The sequence below is a fragment of the Scyliorhinus canicula genome, chromosome 3 (genome assembly GCF_902713615.1).
Source record: "Scyliorhinus canicula chromosome 3, sScyCan1.1, whole genome shotgun sequence".
In the NCBI taxonomy this organism is placed as follows: domain Eukaryota; kingdom Metazoa; phylum Chordata; class Chondrichthyes; order Carcharhiniformes; family Scyliorhinidae; genus Scyliorhinus; species Scyliorhinus canicula.
Genome location: NC_052148.1, coordinates 65,752,038 through 65,774,997, shown reverse-complemented (window position 1 = coordinate 65,774,997; position 22,960 = coordinate 65,752,038). Strand labels below are relative to the sequence as shown.

Sequence of the window (22,960 nt, the reverse complement as noted above, 5' to 3'; positions counted from 1 at the left end):
GATCTCAGTCAAAGTGTTCGGGAACACTTCCCTCAATCTTCTCCCTTCTCCTTTTGTGCTTTAAAATTCATTTCTGGGATGTGGCGTTGCTGCTTAGGGCAGCATTCATTGCCCATCCCTAGATGCCACGGAGAAGATGTGTCTTTAAGACAGAGAGGTCTCACGGTCTTAGTAGAGTTTTTAATTCCAAATATTTTTATTGAATTCAAATTTCAATTTCTTTGAACCCAGGTCCGCTAAACATTGCTCCAGACCTCCGGATTAATAGTCCAATGACAATACCACTACGCCATTGTCTCCTCAACAATGAAATCATTGATTGTTTCCACTGCCATCACCTTCATGGACAGCAAGTTTCAGGTTATTACCAGTTGATGGATTAGAAAGTTCTTCTTCACAGCCCCCTACATCTCTTACTCAAAATCACAAATCTGTGTCACCTAGTTCTTAAGTCATCATCTACTGGGAAGAGTTTTCTCTTGTCCAACTTATCTAAGTCAATCATAATCTTGTACATCTCTATCAAAACTTACCCCAATTGCTTTTCTCGAAGGAAAAAAAACTCCAACCTATCCAACCTGACTTTGTAACTAACCCACCTACACCATTTCTGGAAATAGTATGGTAAATCTCCTTTGTACCCACGTGTCAAGGACATTCACATATTTCCTAAAGTGTGGTGGCTAGGACTGAATGCAATACTCTAGTTGGAGCCTGACTGTGGTGCTTAATGGTTTAATTGGTCTCTGTTTGATTATGCTAATATTTTCACTGATCTATGTTTACTGTACTTGGGGCTAGTTTAGCACAGTGGGCTAAACAGCTGGTTTGTAATGCAAAACAAGTCCAGAAGCGCAGGTTCAATTCTCGTACCGGCCTCCCCGAACAGGCGGCGGAATGTGGCGACGAGGGGCTTTTCACAGTAACTTCATTGAAACCTACTTGTGGCAATAAGTGATTATTATTATTATTTTTTACTTGTTGGAATAAGCCTGTGGGTGGAGCTGTAGAGTTAAGTAGCTGACATCATACAAAGCATTCTGGAATCTGGCTGAGGCCATAACCAGATTTTTTGCACACATGAAAAAGCGAAAATGATGGCAGAGGCCTGGATCTAGAAATCCCATCCCTGAACCCAGGCTCCACCATTTTCACATGGGGCCAAGGGTTTAGGGGTAGTTTCTAATGTGCACATCTAGTCAGATCTGTTCTGAGCTAGTGAGATGCCCAAAACATGACTTGTGTACTTGAGAACTGGGTAGGAGAACTGGGTCTAAAGCTGCCAACATCCTTTGAAGAGGTAGGATACCGTTTTGAAGAGGTATGGCACCCTGTTGGACATGGTCCCAGGACACATTTGGGAGAGGCCAAGTGCACTTGGGAAAGGTAATCCCTTTGAAATTGTTAAAATTAAGCATAAATGTGTGCACAATGCATACATAACACTAACGAGGTTCATATAAATTCAGAATAACTTCCCTGCTTTTGTACTCCGTGCTTCTATTTATGAAGCCCAAGATCCCATACGCTTTGCTAAAAACTCTCTCAATATGTACAGTCACCTTCAAAGATCCATACACATGCATCCCTAGATAATTCGGCCTGCCTGCACACTCTTTACAATTATATTGCCTATCCAAATCCCTGTTGCCAAATGTATCATCTCACAGTTAAATTAAATTCCATTTTGCCACTTGTCTGCGCTTTCTACCAGTCGATCTATGTTCTACGGCAGGCTATCTATATCATCTTCACTGTTTGCCACATAGCTACACAAATTGTCCCTTTCCCCTCATATTTCCACATAACCTCGCAAATTATTTCCTTCTGAGTACTTATCCAATCCCTTTTTGAAAGTTATCATTGAATCTGTTTCCACCACTCTTTCAGGCATGCATTCCGGATCCTAACAAATAACAGAGCAAAAAAAAAAGTCCTCCCATATATCGCTGGTCCTTTTACCGAACACCTTCAATCTATGTCCTCTGATTATCAATGTTTCTGCCATCGGAAATAATTTCTCCCGAGTTACTGTATCAAAACCTTTCATGACCTTGAGCACTTTAATTAAGTCTCCCTTTAACCTTCTCTACTCTAGTGAGAACAAACCCAGTTTCTCTAGTCTCTCCACGTATCTGAAATTACTGATCATTAATAAACTAATGATAGGACTTTAGACCCAGGAAAAACAACTGTGCATATTTTCATTCTCGATGTTAAGCCCAATTCTCACACTCGAGGAGGCGAAGAAATCTCTTGTGCTTGGATTTAAGGTTACACTACCGAGACCTTCAAAAGGGTATTCACACTTGTGATTTTTTTACAAGCTCCAGCAAAGAATATCTCAATCCCAAAAGGTAACCATCTCCTGCAACAGGTTAAATTTCTACTTTGTTACAATTATTTTCTGCAACCATCATATGGAAATGATTCAAGCGTATCTTGTAAGTTCTTTACATAATCTGATTAAATTGCTTTGGATTTTTTCAGTACTCTTTGCAACTAGTTAAGTAACAGCTATGGAGGAAATTGGGTGGAACACTAAGTTAACATAATGTGGACTCAGCCTGGGGGATTTAGACTCCAATTCTGATGCAGGGAGAATGTCTTTCCTTTCCAATGGCTGAATCTGCTAAGTGAAATGAGTTGATAAGCCTCAAATCAGTTCCAAATGGAGCTTAAACCTTAGCACAAACCTTGTTGTAATTTAGTGATAATTTAGATTAAATTGGCATTCTCACTCAGAGAGGCCATGGGGTAGGGCAGCACGGTGGCACAGTGGTTAGCATTGCTACCTATGGCACTAAGAACCTGGGTTCGAATCCAGGCCCTGGGTCACTGTCCATGTGGAGTTTGCACGTTCTCCCTCTGTCTGCGTGGGGTTCACCCCCACAACCCAAAAGATGTGCAGGATTGGCAATGCTAAATTGCCCCTTAATTGGAAAATATAATTGTAGCGCTAACAATTATACTCAAAGATCAGAGAGTAGTACAATAGAGGCTTTATTGCTGTGCGATGCTATTCCTCTGGCTGCAACTGTAGACTAGGATCTGAGTGACTCACACGCATATTTATACACAAGCTCCCTATGGGCGGAGCTAGCCGGCAGGGGCTTACCGGAGGAACCTGTATTACAGGTACAGGCATACATCCCCCTACTGCAAGTACACGTCACTACAGTGGTTATATCACCACATTCACCCCCTGTAAAAAAATGAGTCCGGCGGGGGTGACGTGTAACTGTAAAACAAAGGATGAGCTATTTACAAGAGGGTCCAAACAAAGAAAACCAAGAGCGTAGCTGTGGGGGCGACGTCGGTGCAGGTGCTGGCGGTGTTGGTGCTGGCTGCTGGCGGGATGACTCCGAGAGCGAGCCGAAGCCTTCCGAGAGCGAGCCGAAATCTTCCGTGTCCTCCAGTGTGGGCAGGGGGACGGGGAATGGACCTGGTGGGGACGAATAGGGGGGCGCTGGGGAAAAGGAGGGTGGCGCGGGGGGGAAAGGGGGCATGGGATTGGCACCTGAGGGAGCCAGGTCCGGGAGTGAGACTGTGTTCTGGCGGCCGTCGGGGAACTCCACGTAGGCATACTGAGGGTTGGCGTGGAGAAGGCGTACTTTGTCCACCAGGGGTTCCGCCTTGTGGTGCCGGACATGCCTACGGAGAAGGACTGGGCCCAGAGTTGTGAGCCACGTCGGGAGCAACACCCTGGATGTAGACTTCCGAGATAAGGCAAAAACACGTTCATTGGGTGTACTACTAGTTGCGGTGCACAGTAGCGACCGAATGGAATGGAGCACGTCAGGGAGGACCTGCTGCCAGCGAGCGGCTGGGAGGTTCCTGGACCATAGGGCCAGCTGGACGGCCCTCCATACCGTCCCGTTCTCCCTCTCTACCTGCCCGTTTCCCCAGGGGTTGTAGCTGGTCGTCCTGCTGGAGGCGATACCTCTGCTGAGCAGGAAATTATGCAGATCATCGCTCATGAACGAGGATCCCCTGTCACTGTGGATGTAGTCGGGGAAACCGAACAGTGCGAAAATGGAATCCAGGGCCTTGATGACGGTGGCAGACGTCCTATCCGGGCATGGGATGGTGAAGGGGAACCTAGAAAATTCATCGACCACACTAAGGATGTAGGTGTTGCGGTCGGTGGAGGGGAGGGGCCCTTTGAAATCCACACTGAGGCGTTCAAAGGGACGGGATGCTTTCACCAGGCGCGCGCGATCTGGCTGGTAGAAGTGCAGCTTGCACTCGGCACAGATCTGGCAGTCTCTGGTGACTGTCCGTACTTCCTCGACGGAGTAGGGCAGATTGCGGGCTTTGATTAGATGGTACAAGCGAGTGACCCCCGGATGGCAAAGGCTCTCGTGCAAGGCACGGAGCTGGTTCACTTGTGCGCTGGCACATGTACCTCGGGAGAGGGCGTCTGGGGGCTCGTTGAGCTTGCCGGGGCGATACAAGATCTCGTAGTTGAAGGTGGAGAGCTCGATTCTCCACCGCAAGATTTTGTCATTCTTGATCTTGCCCCGCTGCATTTTGTTGAACATGAAGGCTACCGACCGTTGGTCAGTGAGGAGAGTGAATCTCCTGCCGGCCAGGTAATGCCTCCAGTGCCGCACCGCTTCAACGATTGCCTGGGCCTCCTTTTCAACAGAGGAATGCCGAATTTCAGAGGCGTGGAGGGTGCGTGAAAAGAATGCCACGGGTCTGCCTGCCTGATTCAGCGTGGCGGCAAGTGCAACATCTGAAGCGTCGCTTTCTACTTGGAAAGGCAGTGTCTTGTCTACTGCGTGCATCTCAGCCCTGGCTATGTCTGCTCTCATACGGGCGAAGGCCTGTTGTGCCTCGGCCGAGAGGGGAAAATGTGTGGACTGGATAAGTGGATGGGCCTTGACCGCGTATTGTGGGACCCACTGGGCGTAATAAGAAAAGAACCCAAGGCAGCGTTTGAGGGCCTTGGGGCAGTGGGGGAGGGGGAGCTCCATGAGGGGGCACATGCGGTCGGGGTCGGGCCCCAGTAGTCTGTTTTGGACTACGTAGCTGAGGATGGCTAAGCGGTCTGTGCGGAACACGCACTTCTCCTTGTTGTACGTGAGATTAAGGAGCGATGCGGTGTGGAGGAATTTAGAAAGGTTGGCATCATGGTCCTACTGGTCATGGCCGCAGATGGTGACATTGTCGAGGTACGGGAAGGTGGCCTGCAGTCCGTACCGGTCAACCATTCGGTCCATTTCTCGTTGAAATACCGAAACTCCATTCATGACGCCAAAGGGAACCCTAAGAAATTGGTACAGATGACCGTCTGCCTCGAAGGCAGTGTAGGGACGGTCCGATTTACAGATGGGGAGCTGGTGGTAGGCGGATTTCAGGTCAATAGTAGAGAAGACCCGGTACTGTGCAATCTGATTGACCATATCAGAAATGTGGGGGAGGGGGTACGCGTCGAGCTGCGTGTACCGGTTGATGGTCTGGCTGTAGTCCACGACCATCCTGTGCTTCTCCCCGGTCTTAACCACTACCACCTGGGCTCTCCAAGGGCTGTTGCTGGCCTCGATGATACCCTCCCGAAGCAGCCGCTGGACTTCGGACCTGATGAAGGCCTTGTTCTGGGTGCTGTACCGTCTGCTCCTGGTGGCGACGGGCTTGCAGTTTGCGGTCAGATTGGCAAAGAGTGAGGGAGGCTCGACCTTGAGGGTCACGAGGCCGCAAACGGTGAGGGGAGGTAGGGGTCTGCCGAATTTGAGGTGAGGCTCTGGAGATTGCACTGGAAATCCAGGCTTAGTAAGAGTGACGCGCAGAGGTTGGGGAGAACGTACACACAGAAACGGTCGAATTCCACACCCTGTACAGTAAGTTTAACCAGGCAGAAACCCCAGATCGGGACAGAGTGGGACCCGGAGGCAAGGGAGATCTGCCGGTCGGCGGGATGGATCGCAAGGGAATAGCGCATTACCGTGTCCGGGTGGACGAAGCTCTCGGTGCTCCTGGAGTCGATGAGGCAGGAGGTCACGCGGCCATTGACCAGCACCGATGTGGAAGAGGGTGCCAGGTTGCGTGGACGCGACTGGTCGAGCGTAACGGAGGCGAGTAGCAGGCGATCGGTGGTCGAGTCAGATGAGTCCGGCGAGGAGCGGTAGCGACCCGTGTCCCGTGGCTCTGTCCCGGGGGGAGGACAAAATGACGGCGTCTGGAGTACCTGTGGGTAAAATGGCGGCGCCCATGGAGCGCACGTTGTGGGGTCGGGACACAATGGCGGCGCCCATGGAACGCACATGGCGGTGTTGGATGAAGATGGCGGCGCCCATGGAGCGCACGTGGCGGGGGCGGCGAAAGATGGCGGTGCCCACTGATCCCACGTGGGGTCGGGGGAAGCGAACGGCGGGGCCCATTGAGCGAGCGGCTGAAGCGAGGGGACCGGGGGCGCGATAGCGGTAACCGTCCGGGACTGACACACCACTGCAAAGTGGCCTTTCTTGCCACAAGGACGGGTGGGCCTGGGGGGCCATTTGCAGGGTCCACGAGGGGTAGGACGGGTGTGCTGAGTGGCTAGCGGCGTAAGATCGTGCATGAGTAAGTCAGAGTGTTCCGTGGCTGTGAGGGCCCGGCAGTCGCGGTCTCGTACCAGAGGTATAAGGGCCCTCCAGAAGTCCTCAATCGACTCACCCGGCTGCTGGACGCAAGTAGAGAGTTGATGCCTTGCAAACAGGGTGTTCGCCGACTGTGCATAGTTCTCCTTGAGCAGTTTCATAGCTGTGGTGCAGTCAGTCGCATCTCGAATTAGCGGAAAGACACTGGAGCTAAGTCTGGAGTACAGGAGTTGCCTTTTCTGAGCCTCCATCGGGGGAGGGTCCGCTGAAGAGATGTAGGCTTCGAAGACTGCCAGCCAGTGAACAGAGTCTTTTCTGGCATGAGGCGACTGCGGATCCAGCTGCAGACGGTCAGGCTTGATTCTGATGTCCATGGTGAACGGAAAATCACACAGCAATAAATTGCAGCGCTAACAATTATACTCAAAGACGAGAGAGTAGTACAATAGAGGTTTTATTGCTGTGCGATGCTATTCCTCCATCTGCAACTGTAGACGAGGGTCTGAGTGACTCACACGCATATTTATACACAAGCTCCCTGTGGGCGGAGCTAGCCGGCAGGGGCTTACCGGAGGAACCTGTATTACAGGTACAAGCATACATCCCCCTACTGCAAGTACACATCACTACAGTGGTTATATCACCACAATAATTGGATACTCTAAATTTATTTTTTAAAAATAGAGGCCATGAGGGCTCTGGATTGGGAAAGGAAACTATCTTCTGACATCCAGCAGTGACATTTACTGTATATTTAATTACACGCTGACACGAAATGACGTAAGTGGAAATTTTTTAGTTCCACAATATTAACATTCTTTACCTTGTTGAGCATTAAAGAAATAACTTTCTTTTTAACATAAACAAGTAAAGCAAATACAAAATCAAAAAGGGATATTAATTAAAGCCATTATTGAACTGTGGCACCCAGAGATGCATTCAACACTCTACTATGCCACAGATGCCCTGGCATAGAAAACTAGTGAAAATTATATTTTAATCCAGCATAGTCTGAAAGCATTTTGATCGGTCACTCTCTCATCTATTAGTATACTTTCTATACCATTAATTATCCACCGGTTACATTCAAGTTCAATGTTCAGAAAGATGTATCACTCACAGTTTGTACAGCTTTTGAAAAACAATTGATTGCCTTTGACATGTCAGTTGAGTAACACTCAAGAAAATTATTTTCTTAATGGAAAAATAATTAAATTTGACAATGTGACACACTCTGCCTTTTATCGATTTGAGCAAAATAAATTATATAGAATTCACAGGGAAACAAATTGTCTTTAGTCAGTAACTCCTGGGGCTGATTTTCTTCCAATCTAATAGGTGTGAAAAAGGACTTTCTGGGTTAGAACAGAGGACACGTTACTTTCTATCTAGTCCGAGTTATATTTGCCTTCAAAGAACTGCAAACTAGTATTGATTCTTAACTGTTGCTGAAATAAATGTTCTAGTTTCCAGGCTCCTCATGCATGTTAACCCTATTGCTAAGCCTTGGTGTCAATGACAGCACTCTCACCTTTGCGTCAGAAGGATGTGGTTGCAAGTTCAACTCCAGAGACTTCAACCAGCACCTTGGTTGATACTTCAGTGCAGTACTGGGGAGTATTGAATTGGCCAAGGTGCCAGTTATTGAATGAGACATTTGACCCTATTTGAAGAAAAGCAAAAGAGCTTTAGCACATTTTAATTCCTCAACCAATGTCACTGAAACAGATTATGTGGTCATTAGCTCCTTAGTCTTACTGAGGGTTTGCTTGTAGAAATTGGATTCCTACATTACCACATGATTACACTTCAAAATTACATAATCAACTGAGAAGCACTTTGGAACATCCTGAGGTAGTTGTAGGTACTACATAAATGCAAGTTATTTTTCTATTTATTGCTCGCAACCAAGAAATGGGAGAAAGAATCAAATCTATATTGGGCAATGTACAGAAGAAAAGATTATGCCCAACATATTATAGACAGAAAGTCCTGTAGCATGGAATAATGGAACGCAGAACTAATTAACAAGGAGACAGATTTCCACTGTATATTGTGTGTAGCACAATTCATTCGTTATGAAGGTGTTTATTGCTTTGTTACACTGAGCTCAAAACCTAACAGTTGGTGAATTGGTCATCATGAAGGAACAAAGACTGCAGTTGCCAGTACTTTCAACCTGGTACAAAAGTACGCCTTCATCCCGGGGGGGGGGGATATTTCAAACCTGATGCCACTGAGGAGGAATTGGCGGAGTTTTTGACTAATGATGCCAAGCTGCCAATCCACCTTCATCTTATGATTTCAGTGATGTTGTGGAGATGACATAAGAAGTGCTCGCTGTCACCTCTGTCGGAAGATGTTGCGAGGAACAAAATAAATTGGAGGCTCTTTGGAATCAGGTCAATGCCCAAGTTCCACACTCTACTTTCTCACCAATCCTTTTGTGAGCAATTCAGCACCCAACGCAAATAATTTGGAAACATTGCTTATTTTCCTCTTAACCTCTGTTTCAGTTAAAATAAAACAATTCCTTGAGCCTTTCTTAACTGACAGAATTCTTCTGAGTTTTCTCTGTGCCCGTTGTTCAATATACCAATAATGGAGTGCTCAGAATTGCACACCACACTCATAAAAGAAAACAGAACATGCTACAGTCAGCATGCCTAGAGAAATATCCGAGGAGCAAGAAACAGAGTTAGCATTTCAGGTTATCCAAATTGAAAGAAGTTAGAGATGATCCCACTGTCAGCAAAAGGCAGGCCGTTTTTGCCACCGGGAAACACGTAACAGGTTGTGCCGAGCATCTTGTCCTACATCTTTCTCTGCTTCACATATTGAACCACCTTTCTCTTAAAGGAAGCAATGGTCTCATCCCCCAGATCAGTGAGAGCAAGAAACCTTAAAGGCACAATTCAACGGAAACATTTCTTAGTGTTATTTTGGATGTGTTTGGCGGGGTGTTCCTCGGCGGCCGTGTTGGCGAGATCACGGCTCATATTCAAAGACAATTAGTGCGGAAAATAATCCCCCATGAACATCATGCCATTACACCTCAGCTTCTTGCCACTAACAAGGGGGAGCAGCGTTTAAATGCTCCCTCACCACGCTCCCAGTCAGCGTACAAGCATGGCAGCGCGCAGACCTGCTCCTCGCTTTGGGGATGGTGACCTGACCAGGCTTCTCAATGCTCTAAATGAGAGGCAGAGCATCCCGAGTGGGTCAGATGACCAGCAGCAGGGTCAGCAAAGCCACCGGTGAGGCAGTGGCAGTGACTATCAGTGAGGACAGCATGAAAGGAGGACCACCGTCCAATGTTGGAAGAAGACCAATGACCTCCACCGAGCTGCAAGGGTAAGTTACCACCTCTCTCCTGACATCAGTTCTACCAACCACCCCTCAAATATCCAAATCCTCACCCCCACAAATCACTGGCTGTCATCTCGCACCCTCCCCACATCCGATCTTCATGCTTGTTTCTCAGAACCCCCTGGAACCTACCAGCACAACCCCTTCATGTCCAGGTGCTGTGTCCATACATGCCACCTGGTATAGACCATCCTGACCCATAAAGTGGTGGTTCACAATACCCTCTCTTTTGTCCACGCACGAGAAGACAGCCCATAATAAGCAGGAAAGGGCCAAGACAGGAGGTAGGATGCCAGAGATCTGAGTCCTCACCCCTTATGAGGAATGAGCCCTGGAGACTGAGGTGTTGACCGAGGAGTGAGCAGTCACTGACAGCGAAGTTGGTCTGGCCACAGAGATGATGATCCAATGCCCCTTCAACCAGATGGACTGTCTTGAGTAGTTCATGTCAGACAAAATGATCCTTCCCTCTCACTGACCACATGTCCATTATCTCGCAGGATCTCCATCTGCTGAGGCCGGGCCATCTGGAGTTATTCCCCCTTCGCTGCAACCTAATAGATTACCTCAGAGAAGAGCTCCGAGGAAACCACCATCGCGGCGTCATGGTAATCAACCCCACCTTCCACCAGCGCAGTGACACTATGTCGGTGGGCGACATTAGTCAATAGGCTTTTGGGGATAATTTGGTGAGCACCATACAGTTGCTGACTCACATCAGATGGAGGCAGTAACATCCAAGTAACATCCAAGGAAGTCAGCAGTCGGACATCTGCTGGATCCCAGCACTCAGCTGTGACCCAGTCAGATGCTGTGCCTCTGGACAAGGTTCTCCCAGAACTGATGCAGATGATAGTCCAGAGCCATGACATCCAGGAAGGGATGTCAGGTACATCCCAGAGACTACGTAACCGATTGGAGGAGTCCCAAAGGCTTTCAGCACAGGAGATAGTGACGGCAACGTGTGGCGCTGAGGTAAGCACTGCTAGGATGGCGACCGCAGTGGAAATCTTGGAGCACGCCATCCGTGTCTTGAGTGGTGATGCGCAAGGCATGGCCCAGTCTGTGATGACCATGGCTGAGGGCCTCGACATCATGTCGCAGTTGATGAGGGACAGGTCCCAGATGCCGGTGGATATTGCTGCGTCACTGCAGAGCATGGCCCAGTCACCGAGGACCATCACTGAGGGCATCGACACCATGCTGCAGACAATGGGGAAGCACCAGGACTTGCAGTCCAGATAACGTAGAGGCCTCTGGAGCACACTCCAGCTGCCACTCTGTCCCATAGAGTCCCCCAGGGCTCTTCAGGCACCGTCAGGGAGTAGGAAGCCCTGGAGGCCAACCCAGAGCTCGCCACAATGGTGGTCTCCAGTTCTTCCGAATGCCCCCCCTGATACCGAAGCATCACAAGTGGACAGAACAGGGTAGTAAGCCGGTCGGGCAGCCCCCCTCCTCAACTCCAGGCCCTCCAGAGCATGCCCACCAGAGGCATAAAATGCCATAGGTTGCTGAAAGCAGCAGGCTGCCTCCACGTCTGATGTGCATCCTGGGAATACACATAGATGTAGTAGTAGACCACAAAAGATCAAGAAGATAGAGGTGCACCGAGTGAGCACTGGGCGTTCACTATCTGTAGCTAGGGGAAATAAAATGTCAAATGTTCACCATTAATACAGGTTACACGTTACCCGATACATGTGAAGCCTCTGTCATGTCGGGGTGGGGTGGGGGTTGCGGTGTGATAGGGTGTGGGGAATGGGGTAATTGGGGTTGGGGATTGGAGAGGGAAGGAGGGAAATGGGGGAGGGGAGGGTTGAGGAGGGAAATGGGGGAGGAAGGAAAATTTGGGGAGGCATTCAGCTGATGAACACAGCCTCATCCCGTGAGAATCTGGTGAGGATGAGAGCGTCCCTGGTCCTCTAGACGTATTGGATCCTTGCCTGTCCTCAATCCTCTGGCTCTTCCTCCAGCTCCTCCCTGGGGTCGTCCTCCTGCCGCCTCCTCCTCAGATGAGGCTGCATGTTCCTCTTCTTCCTTCTTTAGCATGTGGCCTTGCTACTGTGCCAGGTTGCGGAGGTCTCAGAAAATGATCACAAAACAGGAGACCCTCTTGAGGGGGTGTACTGCAGAGCGGCCCAGTCATCAGAACTGCACTTTCAGCAGTCCGATGTACCGATCAATGACAACACGGGTGGCCACCTGGGGCTCATTATAATGGATTTCCGCATTGGTTTCAATCCTCCGCTCTGGCATCAACAGCCAGAACTTCAGCGGGTATCCCTTGTCCCCCAAGAGCCAACCCACCATCCTGGTGAAGATGCCAGGGATCTCCGCGTCCTGCAGGATGCAGCTAGCATGCATCTTCCCTGGGTAATTGGCACAAACATGCATGATTCGGAGGTGGTGATCGCACACAATCTTAACATTCAGCGAGTGGAACTCCTTCCCGTTAATATAGGGCACTCCTTGATGCATGAAGGGTGACATGCGTGCCATTGATTGCCCCCTGAACCTGGGGTATCCCAGCGATGGCAGCACATTCTGCAGCCGTGGTGAACTTCACGGTCACCAGGAGCGGGTGTCTTCCTCCTCCATGGAGTGCCAAGTCTGGAAATACGTGGCACCAATGTCGTACTCTCTGTCCTGGGAGGAATGCTTCTGCGGCACCTGCTGTCTGTCATCTCATTGAAAGACCAATGACGTCTGTGCACCTTGGGCCATCACTGGTCTCCACTTCTGGATTCCTCCTCAACCTGATAGGCGGCCAAGTCTTCAGGCTATGAGGCGGCCCCCTGCACATGGGGTACCTCCTCCAGCCCTCGATGTTGCAGCTTTCTCCAGCGTCTGTCCACCTGGGCTGCCACCAGCATTACAAGGCCAGCCATACGGGACAGATACCACCAACCACTTTGGTATCTGGAAAGTATTGGAGGTGATAAACTGACAATCAGTTCAGCTTTCCATCCGTCAAATCTCACAAGCCTCCCACACGCTTAAGTGTCTCGCCTTCTCTCAGAGTGCCATCCAGTGAGCCAGCTGTGCTGTAAAACCTTGCCCTGCACGTTCACCCCTGGCCACACCAGGAGCTCCTAGACCCGAGACCTCTGCTGGGAACATTAGGGAGACCGTGCTCAGGTGCCCTTCCCAGGTCCACACACGTGAGAGGGTCCCCAGTGCTGTAGCTCTGCTCTTCAGTATTTCATTGTTGGCAGCTGTCTCTATGGTCCTGATACTTCTGAGGTTCAGGCACATTTTTCAGGCATCAAAGGTTGTTTGAAATTCAATTCACTAATCATCCTCTGAGACAAGGGGCGGGATTCTCCATAGCCCGATATTGACATCGAATTCGGCAATCGGGCGGAGAATGTCTTCTGATGCCAGATTCGGGGCAGCTGCCAGTTTGACGTTGGTTCGCGATGCTCCAAACCCGCGTCATCGGGCCACGCGCCGTGCACAGTTGCAAGGCTGTCATCAGCCGACCCACCCACGATGCTCTGTCCCTGGTGGGCCAGGTTCCAAACAGCGCAGGCGACGTGTGGTCCCAGCGGTCCGGAACAAGTCCTGCCGGCTGCGGACAGTGTCCAGCACCGCCACACTTGTCGAGGATCCGTTCCACTGGCCGGGGGGAGGCGGGGGGTGGGATGTTCGGAGTGGGGGGGGGGCTACTGCTAGTGCTGGGAAGAGTGGTGGCAGGTGTCCAGGGGTTGGGCTGGGGGGTGGGGATGGGCAGGTTAGGGTTACAGCATAGCTGGCACCATGTTTCCCGGCTCAACTGGTGAAGTTCGTCAACCCTGCACAGAACTAACAAGGCTAATTCCTCATTTGCAATAGCATTCAGCTGTGAAGCTGAAGGCTGCTCAAAGGGAGTGAAATTGACTTTCAGCTTTGAAGCCACAGCAGGTCTCCATCCTGGATGAGTTTGGACAGACAGGCTGCAGCTGTGGTTGCCCTTGCTATGGGTCTCTACAATACTTAAAGGTGGCTTAAAGGCCTCACAGACACAAAACCTCTCACCACCTCCTCCGGCCCAGGGGCGACTCTCGACCCGGAATTCTTCAACCCCAAGACCAAGCCCAACCCCCCTGAGGGGTCTTCCACCACCCACGAGCACTGGGCCAACAGCTCCGGTGCCCTTGTGCTGCATGCCGGAAAATGGAAATGGCTAGTCACCTTCTCACTTCCCCTCAGCACCCATTGCACCAGCTTCTAGTTTTTAAAAGGAGTATTTAAAAGATGCCGTGTGATTTCCAGCTAGGAAGTCCGGTAATTCCCAGGAGGCCGCTGTATTTGACTTCAATCTCACTAATGAGATTCAAATAAATGCAAATGAGGGTTAATGATATGCTTGGCATTTTTGGGTGAGATCTTGAACACTCTATCTTGAGTGGGCAGGGTGAATTGCACACTGGTTCATGCCCAGCGCAAATCTAGATTTTGGCCTTTCCCGCTGCGACTTATTCCGCAAGACGGTGGTTAAAGTGTACCCTAAATGTTGGCGGGGGGGGGGTGGAGTTTGCTTCTGGGCATAAAGGCCTGATAGTGATATTTATATCTAGGGAGTGTGCAGAAGAGATTGACCAGGAATTTGCCTGGGATGGAGCATTTCACCTGTGAAGAAAGGTTGTTTAGGCTCCAGTGGTTTTCCTCAATGCAGAGAAGGCTGAGGGGGACCTGATTGAGAGAAAGGACATAGATAGGGTAAATAGGAAAGACATTTCCCCCTTAGCAGAGGGGTCAATATCCATGAGGCATAGATTTAAGGTAAGGGACAGGAGATTTAAAGCGGATTTGAGCAAAAGCTTTACCACCCAGAGGGTGGTGAGAATCTGGAAATCACTTCCAGAAAGATTAGTCGAGGCGGGAACCCTCACAACATTTAAGAGGCATTTTGGTGAGTATTTGAAATGCCATCGCTTACAAGGCTATGGACCAAGTGCTGGAAAATAGGGTTTGAAAAGTTGGTGCTTGATGGCCAGCATAGACATGATGGGCCAAGGGGCCTCTTTTTGCACTGTAAAACTCCATGACTGACTCTTCCCACCTTTGTGATGCTCCTCATCTCCATGCAGTTCATATGACTCAAACATTTGCCAAACACTAACCTCACTGGGAATATAGAAGAAGTGTCAGGAAAAGATTATCAAAAGGGCAGCACGGTAGCATTGTGGATAGAACAATGGCTTCACAGCTCCAGGGTCCCAGGTTCGATTCTAGCTTGGGTCACTGTCTGTGCGGAGTCTGCACATCCTCCCCGTGTGTGCGTGGGTTTCCTCCAGGTGCCCCGGTTTCCTCCCACAATCCAAAGATGTGCAGGTTAGGTGGATTGGCCATGATAAATTGCCCTTAGTGTCCAAAATTTCCCTTAGTGTTGGGTGGGGTTACTGGGTTATTAGGATAGGGTGGAGGTGTTGAACTTGGGTAGGGTGCTCTTTCCAAGAGCCAGTGCAGACTCGATGGGCCGAATGGCCTCCTTCTGCACTGTAAATTCTATGATCTATGATCTTAATCAATTTCAGGTGCGAGCCTATTCTGAAGCTCCGACTCACCCCCAAGCAAAGTCGTGGTCATTGTTTTACTTCCCTGCCTCTGTCCCGGCCCGATCAAGAAAAGGACAATCCAGCCCTTGGCATCACTGTTTTGAGGGCTTGTGATGTAATGCCATTTCGTGGTCTGAGATTTGACGCACGGACAACACAATCATTCCTTTCGCTTTATTAATTCATGGGATGTGGCTGCCGCTGACTGGGCCAGCATTTATTGCTTATCTCCAAGGGAAATTAAGAGTCACCCACATTGCTATGGATCAGGAGTCACATGTAGGCCAAACCTGGTGATAGATGACAGATTTCCTTCAGGACATTAGTGAACCAAGTGGGTTTTTATGATGGTCATCATTAGACTTTTAATTTCAGATTTTTATTGAATTAAAATTTCAACACCTGCCATGATGGGATTTGAACCAGGTCCCCAGAGCATTATCTGGGTTCTCAGGATTACTAGCCAAGCGACAATAACATTACGCAACTGCCTCCATCCTCTCTTCAATGGGCAGCATTTACTAAAGCTTACCTTAACATCTTTCCTCAGCCCTGAGAGTTTCTTGCATATTTCTTCCCAATCACTTTGGATGTTAGAGATTGCATTGACCCTGAATTCACCTCTTACTGTATAGTTACTTTGAGATGAGGATTCCCTTTTGACCCCAAAATGGCCACTTCCCTAATGACATCTCCTCCAGCAGAACCTTCAGATTTTCTTCAATGAAGGGATAACTAAAACCATCATTGCAAATGCCAAAAGGGCATTTCAGAAATGAAATATGGACCCGTGCGGCAGTGATGATAAAGCTTTTTTTGTTAGTTAGGTCAGAAGTCAGAAAATAATTTAAGATGGCATCGATCCCTTCTGAGGTTTCTGAGATTTAGCAGGGCAGGTTAAATTTAAAGACCAGAATATGGCTGAGGTAATACTTAGCACCAATTTTCACTGTTGAAGATAATGCAGAGCTACCAGTGGTGCTGTACTGAGGTGATTTTGTATGGAAAACAATAAATATAGAAATTATCATAACTAGAATTAAGGGACTGAATGCTGATTGGGCTGCTGAAAGGAATGGGAATGGTATAATACAAACCATTGACTCAGACATTTAGTAGTCATTGGTCCATATACTTAACAGCCTTTTGAGGTCAATGTTAGTTCAAATAGTAAGGTTAAAAGCTCATGTGACCACAACATTTTGAAAAGGGAAGAAAGCAGCCCTGAGAATGATAGTCCCATTAATTTGATGTGCATTGTCGGAAGGATGTTGGAAGGCACTAAAGCTTACGATTATGACTTGCGATTGCCCAGAATAGCTGGTAGTTATCAGAAAATCACAAAACAGCATTAGGAAATGGAGATCTGTTTATACATCTGCTATGAGTGAAATTTTAATTACTTGTTGTTCAGTGAGGATACTGAAACCATATAAGGTAATTTTCTTAACGTATGAATCTAATAACATTACCATTCGGTTGTTCCCATCCTCTTAATCCAAGAATTATGCATTGGGGTTCTTAAGTAAACAGTGGGATCAATTTTAATTTTTTGGTGACTCACAGGTGGAGTGCCCCAGTTGGCCAACCATTCTGGCAGGATACCTGATCCACTATAAGAGCTGGTCCTCATTTACATATATGCGGTGAGCTGCTTCTGTCAAAGGAGCATCAGGTGTAGCTTGTCAGCTTTCCGTAGTCCCACTACTTTTACCACTTACCTTTCCAGACTCTTGTGTTGGACGGCCAGAGTTTGTTCTGAGCAGATGGTCAAATGTTGACAGTTGAAAAACGCATTGTGTCATCTGCTTGCCATAGAACATTGATTAGCACAGGTTAATGTGGCTGCCGCTTGATTCAGGACAGCATCTGAACTGCTCAGTCAAAGGCCCAAAGGAAGATTGCAGGAGAAGAGTATGGGGGATCTTCCCCGGAAATCCTGATTCCTGGCAGATTTTTGGGTGGCAAGTGTACTTGGGGTAGCGGAAGGGTCTTCCCTCTTCCCCTGTGATATTGCCAGGAGGGAACAATCAAGAGCTGACATGCATCCAAAAAAGGATAGCTGCCCAATCGGAGGGCTGGCAGCTCTTCAGCTTCAGCAGGGCCACTGAGGGAGGTGGCCATTGCCAAGGTAGCAAGAGAAACCTGAGGGTGACTCCATTTTGAGGTGCCATCAGGGACAGTGGAGAGTTGGTTTGTTTTTGCTGGGGCTAAGCAGACAGACACCGATGATCAGAGCGGAAACCCCTCCTTTGTAGTGTTTGGGCCACGTGAATGGCCAGTGCCCATCTTGGGCACTTGGCGTCTGTAGCTGTGATGGATTCCACCCACTCAGGGAAGCTTGGAAGCTTGCCTCCTTGCAACTGGCAGTGTCTCTGCGTGGCAAAATGCCACCAGTCCAAGGGAAAATGATTCTAAATTGCGCCTTGAATTGTCTAAATCTGCCACCCACCTCCAGTCAGCGGGAAGCTAAGTTGCCACTGTTACGACTATTGAATGACTTCCCTGGCAGCAGGACTAAGGGCAACATGGTAGCATGGTGGTTAGCATAAATGCTTCACAGCTCCAAGGTCCCAGGTTCGATTCCCGGCTGGGTCACTGTCTGTGCGGAGTCTGCACGTCCTCCCCGTGTGTGCGTGGGTTTCCTCCGGGTGCTCCGGTTTCCTCCCACAGTCCAAAGATGTGCGGGTTAGGTGGATTGGCCATGCTAAATTGCCCGTAGTGTCCTAAAAAGTAAGGTTAAGGGGGGGGTGGGGCTGTTGGGTTACGGGTGGATCCGTGGGTTTGAGTAGGGTGATCATGGCTCGGCACAACATCGAGGGCCGAAGGGCCTGTTCTGTGCTGTACTGTTCTATGTTCTATGACTGTGTTGCGAAGCTGTCCTGATGTGGTTCCCTGGCATTTACCGTCAAACTGCTTCCCATTCCACCATCCAGAGGCGGGTAGAATTTCTCTTTGAACTCTGCTCCTATCAGTCAGTTGCCACCAGATTGAGAAAGTTAATGTCTCTCGCATTGTTACCTGAGACTATTTTGACACATATATATTTTGGACAGGAAGCCCGGCTGTTTATAAGAGATGGTTGGGTAAAGAGCCTTTTTCAAAATTCAATGAACAGCATTTAAAACGGAACTACTTTGCATCATTTTTTTTCTAATCTGTAATTCAGCATAAGAAATGCCTTGGGATGGTGTTGAATCCACAATAAGTAGAATGCATAGACAATATTCGAAATTATGTACAAGGTTTATTTCCGTTCAATTCTAATACTCATCCACTTCCCTAAGAGTCTCCTTCCCGACTTTCACCTATGCTGTGGCTCTCCTATTAGAGGGGAAGCCATGCCCCTTGAAGGGGAATTCATGTCCCCCCCCCTCACTTAAAGGCAAAGTTCATATTCCGGGGAGGTCATGGAAGTTCGTATTGTCCTGATCCCGGGACCTCCATTGGGGTTACAACAGATATCCACTAATACATATAAAACCATCCATGTCTAATCATGTCGTGGACAGGGGACTACAAACATCCCAACCTCCCAACAGACACCTCTGGGATAGTCTGCTGATAATTGGCAGATTGCAGAACAGATAAATCTACCTTCATAACAAGGTAAATATTAGTGGTGTATTCAACCTGGTGTCAAGTTACTCATTTCCATGTGGTTAGTTTTATTATCCCTGCCACCATCTGGTTGATATCAGGTACCTTTCCATAGATCAGGAACTAATCTCGATGACTAAATGCCACCCAAAAGATGTGCAAATGAGATGGATTGGCCATGCTAAAATTGTTCTTTAGTGTCCAAATATGTGCAGATGGGGCAGCACGGTGGCACAGTGGTTAGCATTGCTGCCTACAGCACTGAGGACCTGGGATTGAATCCCGACCCTGGGTCACTGTCCGTGTGGAGTTTGCACATTCTCCCCGTGTCTGCGTGGGTTTCACCCCCACAATCCAAAGATTTGCAGGGTAGGTGGATTGGCCACGCTAAATTGTCCCTTAATTGGAAAAAATTATTGGGTACTCTAAATTTAAAAAATAAAAATTAAAATATGTGCAGATTAGGTGGGATTGCAGGATTATAGAGCTAGGGCCTAGTTAGAGAGCTCTTTCAGAGGGTGGATGCAGGCTCAGTGGGTGGAATGGCCTCCTACTGCATTGTCGGTATTCTATGGATTCTATAGATCCCTCATCTACTTGGATGTTGTTATGTTTCTCAGGTGAAAAGAACCTAGATAAATTCCTGACAATAATGTCAATTTAATCTTCAATGAATACAAGTTTAGGATCTTCATTTAGCTTTCTCTGTCTGATGACTTTCATATTATTAATAGATTTATATTGTAGAGCCATTTTGTCATTGGAGTGACATTTACCTTAACTTTTAATTGGACAGAACACCTGAACTTCACAGAAAAAGATCACGACACAGTTTCAACAACTTCTACCATCCAAATTACGTGCTGTGTATATTGAAGAACACCATTTTAGAGCTGAAGTGCTAATTTAAAAAAAAGTTATCTTCAGAATTGAAGCTAGCATAAATTGTGGCTGTGGTCACTCCAGGTTGAATATATGAAATTATTTCATCCCTCAGCTTTCGTTACTGATACGTTAATTGTATTTTCTAATGCCTGACCGAAGTAATATACATAGCAAAGAAGTACAGGACAGAAAGTAGATGTTGCAAATGACCTTGCTGTATTCTCTATTTGCATAATCAATAGCTAGTCGATAGATTAATATGGGTGCATTAACCTGGGAAAACATTTTCTATGTTCTAGATATGAGAAGAATGCAATTTTCTTTTGGTAAATAGCCCATGATTTCTAAATTTGTCTTCAAAAACAACAGCACGGACCCTAATATTTAAAATAGTTGTTACAAGAAAAATGATTATGAGGTTTACCTTGTGATTTCAAACTGAAGTAACTGTGAATAATATTTAAGAACAGTGATTAAGATGGAGGAGTAATTTTTAATATCCCAGTGCTTATTCACACATTGGCTTTAGGTTAAATACTGCAATTCTCAAGTTTAAATTTCATAGCCTCCTTCAGCTTCTTACAAGTGCTCAAATGTGTAAAATGCCAGAGATATTCCTAATATCACAAAACTGCTTCTGTATTTGAGTTGTTTTTGTAAATCACACCATGTAACAAAAGGGCAGAGCCCAAGGCTAAAGCAAAAAAATGGTTTATGAATTAGCTCTAGCGCAGAGCACCTTGAGAAATTGTTCCAGTGCAGGAATGGTGAAATTAGGTTGACTAAGTCAAATGCATATTTTAACAACCTTGATTCTACAGGGCTTGCATTTCAAACTCTGCGCACAAAGTGTTAAATCCAGGACTCAGAGGATTTTACAGCACAGCAGAAAACATATGGCTTCCTGTGTGCCTGTGAGAGCTTGTTGAACCCATTGAGTTGCCTTCCCATTTTTTTCTCCTGACCAGTTTAGATTTTTCTATTAAAAATATTTAACCATTTTGTTCTTTAATGGCTCTCATCGATTGTAGGTTCTGATTGAGCAGTTTGTATTCTAAGAAGTCTGCATTAAAAAAAGTTCTCCTTACCGTTCCCTTTGTTCGTTGTGAAGATCTTAAGCTGATGTCCTTTGGTTTCAAGCCCACCAACCAGCAGGAATAACTATTTCCAATGTAGCTTATCACAACCTGTCATTGTGGAATTTAGAATTAATTTCCTCTGGGCTGCTAGCTCACTATCATGATCGGTAAGAAACTGATGCAATAAAAAATAAGATTTCTTTCTTTATCAGTTTTATCAACCATTTTAAAAGCTTTACCTCTCTGTTCAGTTTTATTGTTAATTATTTATTTCTCTCTTTACCTTTCCTCCCAAAATATATAACCTCACATTTGTCCACATTAAATTGTACACAAGATCTATTAACAGAATTTATTAACCTATCCATCCTCCTCATGTCACTTGCAGTCCCTTTCGCAGTTTACCATGCTTACTGCTGTTATGTTATCAGCAAATTTTAATATCGTGACCCATAGTTGAGCCTAGGTCATATATATTAAGAAGAGCAATGATCATGCCAAGGTGTGTTGCCAAAGTGAATTCATGAATCATTATTTTGTTTACTGTCATTTAGCCAACTCTCTATCCATGTTGCTACATTCTCAATAATACAGCATCTCTTTTTTTAAATCAACAAACCTTCGTTGTGATACTTTATTGAATGCCTTTGAAAAATCCACCTACATCAAGGAATCATAGAATTGTTACGACACCGAAGGAGGTAATTGAGTCCATTTTGTCTGCACTGGCACACTGAATGATCAATTCCCACCTAATCTGCACATATTTTTTATTTTTATTTTTTAAATTTAGAGTACCCAATTATGTTTTCCAATTGCGTAATTCCCCTGCCTTCTCTCCGTAACCCTGCGCATTCGTACTTTTCTGATAAGTCTAATTCCCTTTTGTATGCATCAATTGAACCTGCCTCCAACATCTTCTCAGGCAGTGCATTCCAGACCTTAACCACTCACTGCACGATAAAAAATTTCCTCATGTTGCTTTGGCTTCCTTGCTAATTACTTTAAACCTGTGTCCTCTTGTTTTTGATCCTTTCACAAGTGGGGAAAGTTTCCCCCTATCTACTCTGTCCAGACCCCCCCTGAATTTGAATAGGTCTTACAATTCTCCTCTCAGCCTTCTGTTCTCCAAGGAAAAGAGTCCCTACTTTTTGAATCAATCTACATATCTGTATTCACTCCAATGCATTTACATCCTTCCTGAAGTGTGATACCCAGAACTGGGCACAATACTTTGGCTGATGCCACATTAGTGTCTTATATAAGTTCAATATCACCTTTTTGCTCTTGTACCCTTGTGTCCCTGTTAATAAGGCCTAGGATACTATATGCTTTAATAACTGCAGCTCTTGACCTGTTCTACAGCTTCAATGACATATACACCCTGATCCCTCTGCTCTGCACCCAAGTTAGAATTGTGCTTTTTAATTTATACTATCTCTCCATGTTTTGATAATCAATCAGTACTACTCCTCCTTTTACTACTCTTTCACTATTTATATGTCTTAAGAAGACTGAGGATTTCCTTTTGTGTTGACTCCCAGTCTCTTATCATACCCCCTTCTTTTCTCCTTTTATTTATTTCTTCGCCTCCCCTCTTTATCTTTCATACTCAGCCTGGTACTCAATGTATTTTCTATCTCACTGACTATTACTTTTATCCCATACAGTGCCTTGTAGAAGCCGACCCATGTCCAACCTTAGGCTGACCAATTTACGGCTACAATTTTATTCACAGTTTATTATTTCTCCCTTCCTCCCACCTTGAAAAGATTTGTTATACCTACAATCCTCCAGTTCTTGGTCACGACTTCTAACACTAGAGAAACATACATAGGCAAAAATGGCTGTGTGCAAAACAACTAGTAATGGTACGCATTGTTATGGATGGGGATTGATGATG

General features: G+C 46.9%; 1 long non-coding RNA gene across 1 annotated transcript in view; it reads right to left on the bottom strand.

Moving 5' to 3' along the window:
- LOC119962708 overlaps positions 1-21,160 on the bottom strand; it is a 46,576-nt gene extending 25,416 nt beyond the window's left edge. The window contains exons 1-2 of the long non-coding RNA XR_005459939.1: positions 21,067-21,160; positions 8,116-8,247 (exon numbers count right to left, since the gene is read on the bottom strand). This is a non-coding gene — a long non-coding RNA (uncharacterized LOC119962708). The remainder of the gene's footprint in view (positions 1-8,115; positions 8,248-21,066) is intronic.
- Positions 21,161-22,960: the final 1,800 nt, after the last annotated feature.